Below are 9,496 nucleotides of genomic sequence, written 5' to 3'. Positions count from 1 at the left end.
GTCTTTCAGGCTGATTACTGTGACCTCAAATCAGCAGATAATCAGGACAAGGCAGAGATGGCTGCTAATAAGAATTATGGCCAACCCTGCTGCTCTTTTTTCTTTGATTTCTTTATTGGGGGATGTTTTATAGTCGAACGTAAATACAATAGTTTGTATATGCATAAGATTTCCTAGTTTTCCACATAACAATACAACCCCCACTAGGTCCTCTGCCATCCTCTTCTAGAACCTGAACCACCCACCTCAGATTCTTTTACTTTGGTGCAGTATACCAACTCCAGTCCAAGTAACCCTGCTGCTCTTAGAAGTGTTGAGGTGGGAACTGGATTTGCTTTGTGACATGGGTGTTTATGCCTTGAGGCTTGGCTGTTGAGAGGGGAGCCTCTGCCCCAGTGAACACACTGTTTAGAAGTCCTGCAGACACACTGCTGGCAGTGCACTTCCCGAGAAGTGAGTTTGCCTGTTGACGTAGATATAGATATATAGATACAGATTTTGGGGGTGGGTTAATGGTTTATAGTAAATACAGTTGTAGGTACATGTGTGAAATTTCTCAGTTTTTTTGCAAAACATTCCCACCCCCAGCTTAGGTCCTCATCCATCATCTTGTACCAGGACCTGAAACGCCCTTTCCCACAAGAGTCCTTTACTTTGGTTCAGTTCATCAAACATAGTTCAAGCTTGGTGTTTTCCCTTCTGTTCTTATTTCTCAATTTCTGTCTATGAGTGAGATCATTTCATATCCATGCTTCTCTTTCTGGCTTAGCTCACTTAACATGATTACTTCAAGCTCCATGAAGGCGGAGGTGAAGAAAGTGAATTCATCATTTCTAATAGCTGAGTAGTATTCCATTGTGTATATAGACCACAACTTTCTCAGACACTTATCTGTTGTTGGACACCTGGGTTGCTTCCAGGTTTTGGCTTTCGCAAATTGTGCTGCTATGAACATAGGTATATAAGCCTATCAAGTTATTTAAAATCTCAAGATTGTTTTCACAGCACTGTTCTGGAGTCCACTCTGATCTTCAGGTTACTCTTGTCTTCAAGTTGATTTCAGTTCTAATGGCTTTGTTTCTCCCTGCCAGCAACTTGGTGGCTGAAAAGCTGTAAGATATAAAGAAGGACAAATTGTTTAATAGTCAGGAATCTACAGGTAAGAATAGAGCAGATGGAACTAAGGGTCTTTGAGTAGATAGAAGCTAGGAAGTCTATTTTCAGTATATTTCAAGGGGCCCATGACTTAATTTTTGCCCAAGTCTGACAGCCAACATGTGGGTGGGCTAAAAGTCTGGGCAGATGGTGTCAGAGTTGAAAATAGGAGTAGAAATAGGAGTAGAAAGCTAGATAAGGGCAAAGAGTAGCACCAGAATATGAGGAAAGTATATAAATACTGTTAACTGTAAACTTCATAAACCTGCCCTAGGGCCCATATCTGTTCATATTTATCACAGGAACCTGTGTAACCCCTGTATCCCTGTCAGTCAGAGTTCGCAGTCCATGGTCATAGCTAAGGACATTCTAGGCTACACTCATTTCAGGTCCAGTCTTCCTTGAGTGGCAGAGTTATGTTGATTCAGCCTTCCTTTGGAGAGTGGGGCAATCCTTACCATTGTTCTACACTGAGAGCAAGATTTTGGAGAGTCCCACAAGAGGACTTATGATGGTGTTCTTGATGGAAGTGACCAGTGATGGTGGAGAGAGAGGGATATGTTAAAGGTCTAGGCCCAAAATATCTGTGGGAATCCAAGGATTCTCTGACTAGAGCCCCAGATGATGGGGTGGCCTCTTACCCTATATTATTCATTGGCTTTCTTGATGTGTTTGTGTGTGTATGCACTGTTAATATTTTAACCTGTTTCCTTTCTCCTTCTATCCAGTTATACATACACATTTCACATGGTGATGGTTATAGGTTTTTGTTGTTTGTCTATTTCACTGACACCTGGTTATTATACACAAGGACCTGAGTTCAAGCCCCCACTCCCCTAGTGGTGAAGCAGTGCTGCAGATGTCTTTCTATCTCTCTCCCTCTCTACTCCCCCCCACTAATTTCTCTCTATTCTGTTAAAAATATAAGTTAAAAAGTAAAAGGAAAATAATGACTTCTGTGAGTGGTTCATTCATTGAGCACTCAGTTCTACTAATAAAGTTGGAGGTAATTTAAAAAAAATTCCAACACTTAAAATTTACTTAGTATCATTTTAAATGTCCATCAGGGATTGGTGGTGCACCCAGTAGAGTGTGTACATTACAATGAGCAAGGACCCAGGTTCAAGCCTCCAATAAAAGGGGAAAAATTTAAATGATTAAAGAATAGGGACTAGGTGGTGGCACACCTGGCTGAGTGCACATGTTACAGTGCACAAGGACCCAGGTTCAAGCTCCCGGTCCCCATCTACAGGGGGAAAGCTTTACACGTGGTGAAGCAGTACTGCAGGTGTCTCTGGATCTATCTCTTCATTTATACCCCTATTCCCTTTCAATTCCTCTCTGTCTATAGAAGAAATGAAGAAATGGGAGTCAGGCAGTAGCACAGTGGGTTAAGTGCAGGTGGGGTTAAGTGCAGGTGGCACAAAGCAAGGACCAGCGTAAGGATCCTGGTTTGAGCCCCCGGCTCCTCACCTGCAGGGGAGTAACTTTACAAGCAGTGAAGCAGGTCTGCAGGTGTCTATCTTTCTCTCCCACCTCTGTCTTCCCCTCCTCTCTCCATTTCTCTCTGTCCTATCCAACAACCATGACATCAATAATAACTACAGCAATGAAACAACAAGGGTAACAAAAGGGAATAAATAAATAAATATTTTTTAAAAAGAAATAAAGAAATAATAAAAGATTCTGGGAGTGGTAGATTCATTGTGCTGGCACCAAGCCTCTATAATAACCCCCATGGAAATAAAAAGAAAACAAAAGTTAACACTTTTTTTTAATAGCCAAAGAATAACAAATTCTTTTTTTCTACTTTTTATATATATTTTTTATAAATAGGAAACACTGACAAAACCATAAGAGAGGAGGAGTATAATTTTGCACAATTTCCACCACCAGAACTCTGCATCTCATCCCCTCCCCTTATGATAGCTTTTCTATTCTTTAACCCTCTAGGAGTATGGACCCAAGATCATTGTGGGATGCAGAAGGTTGAAGGTCTGGCTTCTGTAATTGCTTCCTCGCTGAACATAGGCATTGACAGGCTGATCCGTATTCCCAACCTGTCTCTCTCTTTCCCTAGTGGGGAAAGGCTCTGGGGAAGCGGAGCTCCAGGACACATTGGTGGGGTTGTTTGTCCAGGGAAGTCTGGTTGGCATCCTGCTAACATCTGGAACCTGGAGAGTTAACATACAAAGCCAAACAAATTGTTGACCATCAGTAACAAATTCTAAAAGTCAATAATATCTCAAAAAATTTTTTTTGCCTCCAGGCTTATAGCTGGGGCTCAGTGACTACACTAGGAATCCACTGCTCCTGGAGGCTATTTTTTCCATTTTTGTTGCCTTTATTATTTATTGTTGTTGCTGCTTGCTGTTGTTGTCAGATAGGACAGAGAGAAATGGAGAGAGGAGGAGAAGACAGAGATAGACACTTGCAGACCTCCTTCACCTCTTGTGAAGAAGTGACTCACTCCCACCTCCCCACCCCCTGCAGGTGATGAGCAGGGGGCAGGAACCATGGTCCTTATTGCCGTCCCTGTGCTTCATACCATGTGTGCTTAACCCACTGCACTACTGCCCAGCCCCCTCATTTCTTTTTAAAGAAAGTTCTTGCTAAGCTTGGTGAACTTCACCCAATAATTGAATTATTTAGGTGTATTTTTACCTCCTTTCCTTTAAGTTCACATGTCTCATCATTGAAATGTGGAATGAATGCAAACATCGATTGATTGTAAAATATCTTAGTTGAAATTCTTGTGGGTCAAATTAGAGGTGACTGTGAGGTTGGAGAAAGGAAGTGTGATTGATAGGGAGGAGAGAGAGTTATAACTAAATGCTCTTTTCATTGATGTTTTGTAATCAGACCTACATCTGAAAGCTACACTCACTTTCCAAAAGCACATGCATACTCTCTAATTCCTTTTTTTAAAGGTGAAGAAGCAGAGACTCAAAGATGTGGGATTCCAGGCCTGTTGTTGTTGGGTGAGTGGCTGGTAGAGCTGGCTACAGACTTTGGAATTAGGACACTTTTCTTTTTATTTATTTATTTTATTTATTTAAGAAAGGAGACATTAACAAAACCATAGGATAAGAGGGGTACAGCTCCACACAATTCCCACAACCTGATCTCCATATCCCATCCCCTCCCCTGATAGCTTTCCCATTCTCTTATCTCTCTGGGAGTATGGATCCAGGGTCCTTGTGGGTTGCAGAAGGTGGGAGGTCTGGCTTCTGTAATTGCTTTCCCACTGAACATGGGCATTGACTGGTCGATCCGTACTCCCAGTCTGCCTTTCTCTTTCCCTAGTAGGGTGGGTCTCTGGGGAAGCGGAGCTCCAGGACACATTGGTGGGGTCGTCAGTCCAGGGAAGTCTGGTCGGCATCATGCTGGCACCCGGAATCTGGTTGCTGAAAAGAGAGTTAACATACACAGCCAAACAAATTGTTGAACAGTTATGGACCCAAAGGCTGGAATAGTACAGATGAAATGTTGGGGGTCCAGGACACATTGGTGAGGTCGTCTGCCCAGAGAAGTCTGATAGAGTCATGGTAGCATCTGTAACTTGGTGTCTGGAAGGTGACATGACCTAAATTGATACAAAATGGTTAATGGACAGGAACCAAAAAGTAGGATCAGAGCAGATGAGATTAGGGATTTTAGGGTAGAAGAAAGCTAGGAAAACCGTTTTAGGCATGTTCCTGAGGGCACACAACTATGGTACTTTTGCTTGAGTTTGGTAGCTTGTCTGAGGTTGGAAAAGAATATTGTCTGAGGGAGTTGGGTGGTAGTGCAGTGGGTTAAGCACAGGTGGCACAAAGTGCAAGGACCGACCGGTGTAAGGCTCCCCCTTTCAGCCCCCTGCCTCCCCACCTGCAGGGGAGTTGCTTCACAGGTGGTGAAGCAAGTCTGCAGGTTCCTATCTTTCTCTCCCCCTCTCTGTCTTCCCCTCCTCTCTCCATTTCTCTCTGTCCTATCCAACAATGACAACAATAAAATAACAAGGGCAACAAAAGGGAATAAATAAATAAATAATAAAAAAGAATATTGTCTGAGAGAATCATGTCAGAGTAGAGAAAAAGGGCTAGAAAGTTGGATTAGGGCAGGGAATAATTTCTGTTCTTGAAAAAAAATTTTTTGTGGCTAAAATTAACTATTTACCTCCATCCACCTGCTCCAGGGCCCATATATATACATATATTTATATTTAGCATCAGAGCCTGTGTAACCTCTATGAGTCTGAGCTTATAGCTCATGGTCACATCTGAGGATTATTGGAGGCTGCACTCATTTCAGGATCAGTCTTTTTTTTTTTTTCAAAGATTTTATTTATTTATTGATGAGAAAGATAGGAGGAGAGAAAGAACCAGACATTACTCTGGTACATGTGCTGCCGGGGCTTAAACTCAGGACCTCACGCTTGAGAGTTCAGTGCTTTATCCACTGTGCCACCTCCTGGATCATGGGATCAGTCTTTTTAAAAAATTTTTATTTATAAAATGGAAATATTGACACGACTATAGTGTAAGAGGGGTATATTTCTACACAATTCCTACCACCAGAACTCCATATCCAATCCCTTCCCTTGATAACTTCCCTATTCTTTATCCCTCTGGGAGTATGAACCCAGGATCATTATGGGGTGCAGAAAGTAGAAGGTCTGGCTTCTACAATTGCTTCTCCACTGAACATGGCTGTTGGCAGGTCGATCCATACCCCCAGCCTGTCTCTCTCTTTCCCTAGTGGGGTAGGGATCTGGGGAGGTGGGGCTCCAGGACACATTGGTGGGGTTGTCTGCCTAGCGAAGTATGGTTGCCATCATGATGGCATCTGGAACCTGGTGGCTGAAAAAGACTTAAGATATAAAGTAGAACAAATTGTTGACTAATCAAGAACCTAAAGGCAAGAATATCGCAGATGAAGATTTGGGGTCTCCATTTTGGAAAAATTCTAGTAGGTCTGTTTTAGGTGTATCCCAAGGGGCCCATGACTCTACTAAGTTCTGCCTGAGCTTGACATCTAATATGCAGGTGACCTAAGTTATTGTCTGGGGAGATGGTGTCATAGTTGGAAAAAGGACTAGAAAGCTGGATCAGAGAAGAGAGTAGTTCCCAAATATGGGGAAAGTATATAAATGTTGTTAATTGTAAATCCCATTGGTTTGATCTGGGGCCCATACTCAGCACAGGAGCCTATGTAACCTCTGCATCCCTGTAGGTCTTAGCTTGCATTCTGTGATCATGGCTAGGAACATTCCAGGCTACACTAATTTCAGGACCCATCTTCCTCAGTTACTAGGTAGAGTATGTTGTCCAGCCTCCCTTCAGAGAATGTAATAGTCCCTACCGTTATTGATCCACATTGAGGGCAAGGTCAGAACCAGTCTTTTTTTGAGTGTCAGGGCAGGACAGCCCAGAACTTCACTATCCTGTCATACGTTGACAGACATTGAGGTTACTTTCATATTTCACCTATTATGAATAATGTAGCTATGAACATAAGGGTCTGTATGTTCCTTTGAATTCCTGTTTTCATGACTTTTGGATAAATGCCTAAGAGTAGAATTTCTGAGATATGAGAAATATTGGGTTGTCAGGAAGTCATGATGCATTTTTGCATAGAGAAATACATCATGAGTTTTCCTACAGCTCTATTTCATTTGCCATGTGTGTGACCTGTGTTCGAACCCAGATCCCACTGTATTGAAAGAAGCTTTGGTGCTTAGGTCTTTTCCATTCTCTCTCTGGCTTCTCTGTCTCTTAAAAAAAAAATGAGAACTGCTCTCTTAAAAAAAAACTGTCTCTTAAAAAAAAGAACTGTCTCTTAAAAAAAAGAACTGTCTCTTAAAAAAAAAATGAGAACGAGATATTTCCATTTTTATTTGTTTAAGAACTCTCATACTAAGGGACTGGAGTTTTGGCTCCTCTGATTTCTTCTCCATTGGACATGGGTGTTGACAGGTAGATCCATACCCCCAGTCTGTTTCTGTCTTTCCCTAGTTGGGTAGGGCTCTGGAGAGGAAAGGTTCCAGGAAGCATTGGTGAGGTTATCTGCCCAGGGAGGTCAGGATCATATTTTATTTTTGTATTTCTGATTAATAATAGGTTACAAGATTGCAAGATTACAGGGTATAATTCCACACCACACCCACCACCAACCACCCAAAAATAAGCACCTCAACTTCTGTTTATGAGTGGAATCATCTCATACTCGTCTTTGTCTTTCTAACTTATCTCACTTAGCATAATTCCTTCTAGCTCCATCTCAATATTCCCGCCTTTCGTTTCATGATTAGTCAACAATTTGTTCAGCTTTATATGTTAACTTTTTTTTCAGCCACCAGGTTCCAGATGTTAACATGATGCCAACTGGACTTCCCTGGGCAAAGGACTCCACCAATGTGTCCTGGAGTCCTGTTTCCCCAGAACCCCGCCCCACTAGGGAAAGAGAGAGACAGACTGGAAGTATGGATCGACCTATCAATCCCCACGTTCCGTGGGGAAGCAATTACAGAAGGCAGACCTTCCACTTTCTGCATCCCATAATGACCCTGGGTCCATACTCCCAGAGGGATAAAGAATAGGAAAACTATCAGGGGAGGGCATGGGATACAGAGTTCTGGTGGTGGGAACTGTATGGAGTTGTATTCTCTTATCCTATGGTCTTGTCAGTGTTTCCTTTTTATAAATAAAAATTAAAAGAAAAATAATCTCCATAGTTCTCACAAGTCTTAGAAACAGTTTTCTTGGTTCTGTCTTTTTTTTCTTTTTCTTCAAATTCATGTGGATCAGATCTCTAGATTTCACACATGAATGAAACCATCCAGTAGTTGTCTTTCATCTCCTTACTTATTTCACTAAGCATAATCATCTCCAGTTCCATCCATTTTGTCCCAAAGGACACAATATCATCCATCCGTTTTTGCTTGCAGAGTAGTATTCTATCACAGACCTGAAAGCACATTCCCTTCTGCCTGCCCCAGTGCCGGGCTAGCATGGTGGTGCTTCTTCCCTGGGCACATACTCTCTGGGTTGGAGAGAACTTGACGGGAGCCAGCCTGGGCTGCTACTCACTCAGGGGCGCAGGAGATAAAGATGACCCAGGAACCAAGCTTGTGGCAGTAGCAATACAAATCTTTATTCATGTGGGCACCCCAGAGCCAGGAGTCAGCACACCTGGTTAAGCCACGTGGCGCTAACTGCAATAGCCCACATCCACCTCCAGGTCTGCATGTCTGCCCTTCTTCCAGTAGGGACATGGAAGAGACAAGACAGAAACAAGAAGTGGCTTTACAATCCCATAAGTATTTAGGAGAGGGGCGGAGAAAGGCACCTCCCCAGCAATGATTGCTAGGTACCAATGCTAGGATAGCAATACCCTGGGAGGAATCAGGAAGGAGGCCTTCAGTCATTTATAAGACAAAGCAGAATATTGATATGTAGATAACATAGGGATGGGCCATACTAGCATGGAAATAGGGTGGTTTGTGAGCCTTGCCCAGCTCAACCACATCTGCACAATTTCCTGACACCCCAGACCTTGCCTCTTTCTCACTGTGAAGGACACAGTCCATCCTTCCGCAGTCCACAGCCTTACCCCCTTTATGCAGCATTGTGACAAGTTCTCCTTGCTCCCCAGTGCCTGCTCTATCCTTTGCCTGTCCATGCCTGGTTCTGCCCCCTGTGGTCTGAGCAGAGCTACAAAGAACAGCCAGGCCTCCAGAAGTGCAGAAGCCACACTGCTGAGCACTGTCTGATGCAGACAGGAAACATTTGTCGAACACACTTGCACTCAAAGGTTGTTTGTTTTTTGTCACCTCAAAATTTGCATTGAAGAGCTTTACCAAGCAGAGGGAAATATGCCAGAGAATATGGAACATCTGTTCTGACGTTGGTAATCCTGTGATGACTAGAGGCTCCCAGGAGGATGGGTGCTGGGAGCCAAATGATGCTTTTAAGGAGCTTTGCTGATGTAAAAGGTGGCATCTCTGAGAAGCTAGTAAGAATATAAGGAGTGTGCCAGAACAGATGGTGCATAAAGAAGATTGGAATGAAACCATCCCCTGAGAATCTTTAAGGATTAATAAATGTGGCTAAAGGAAGAGATTGCCAATGATTAATGACAACTCCATTCTGTTATTCAGATTTCTTGTATAGTTTTACTCTCCAAACATTTGTATTTCTTTGTAGAGGTCAGCGGTTATAAATCAAGGTAAAATTGGGGATGTAAGCAAATGAGTCTCTGTGCCACTTCCAAAAATGGCATCTCTACATTGTGAAGGTTGTTCATCAAGTCAGAACAGAAGTGTTAGAGCTTAGTGCATGTGTGTGTATATGTAAATAGT

This window comes from Erinaceus europaeus, chromosome 10 (assembly GCF_950295315.1).
Source record: "Erinaceus europaeus chromosome 10, mEriEur2.1, whole genome shotgun sequence".
Taxonomy (NCBI): Eukaryota; Metazoa; Chordata; class Mammalia; order Eulipotyphla; family Erinaceidae; genus Erinaceus; species Erinaceus europaeus.
This window is presented reverse-complemented; position numbering follows the sequence as displayed.